This window comes from Gossypium arboreum, chromosome 2 (genome assembly GCF_025698485.1).
Source record: "Gossypium arboreum isolate Shixiya-1 chromosome 2, ASM2569848v2, whole genome shotgun sequence".
Lineage (NCBI taxonomy): Eukaryota > Viridiplantae > Streptophyta > Magnoliopsida > Malvales > Malvaceae > Gossypium > Gossypium arboreum.
In genome coordinates this window covers 85,961,504-85,962,332 of record NC_069071.1, presented here as the reverse complement: position 1 = coordinate 85,962,332, position 829 = coordinate 85,961,504, and the positions used below count along the sequence as shown (strand labels likewise).

Below are 829 nucleotides of genomic sequence, written 5' to 3'. Positions count from 1 at the left end.
ACCTGTGAAGAACTAAGAAAACCATCAATTTTCTAATTCAAGAGTTCTACCTGATTAGAGAGCATGGTGACAGAATCGACGTTATAAACACCGTCTTTTTTCGTTGGCTTTGTCCTCATGACTTGCCACTGATAGTTATTCAATAATATTTCCTCTATGAACTTATAAGCATCTTCAGGTGTTTTATTATTCATGGTTCCGCCAGCAGCTGCGTCAACCATTTGTCGAGTCGAAGGATTCAGGCCATTATAGAATGTTTGAACCTGAAGCCAAAGTGATAACCCATGGTGGGGGAACCTTCTTAAAAGGTCCTTGTATCTCTCCCATGCATTGTAGAGTGTTTCTAAATCCATCTGTACAAAAGAAGAGATATCATTACGTAATTTAACTGTTTTAGTCGGCGAAAAATATTTTAATAGAAATTTTTTGGTCATTTTGTTCCCAAGTAGTGATTGACCCTCGTGGTAACGAGTTTAACCACTGTTTAGCTTTGTTCCTTAATGAAAAGGGAAACAACCGAAGACGTATGGCATCATCAGAAATGCCATTGATTTTAAATGTATGGCATAGTTCCAGGAAGTTTACTAAGTGAGCGTTGGGATCTTCATCCTGCAAACCGTCAAACTGAACAAATTATTGTATCATTTGAATAGTGTTAGGTTTTAGTTCAAAAGTATTTGCAGCTACAGCAGGTCTAACTATGCTCGACTTAATTCCTGTTAGAGAAAGTTTAGCATAATCATACATAGTGCGTGGAGTAGGATTTTGATTAACTGCAATTACAGGAGGTAGCTGATTGCCTTGGTTTTCAGCCATCTCTTCGATTGGG

The 829-nt window shown here is 37.9% G+C and overlaps 1 non-coding gene across 1 annotated transcript; it reads left to right on the top strand.

The window, feature by feature from the left end:
* Nucleotides 1-279: 279 nt before the first annotated feature.
* LOC128289453 (small nucleolar RNA R71) lies at nucleotides 280-386 on the top strand. Its single transcript, XR_008279101.1, has one exon. It is a non-coding gene; the product is annotated as a small nucleolar RNA R71 (small nucleolar RNA).
* Nucleotides 387-829: the final 443 nt, after the last annotated feature.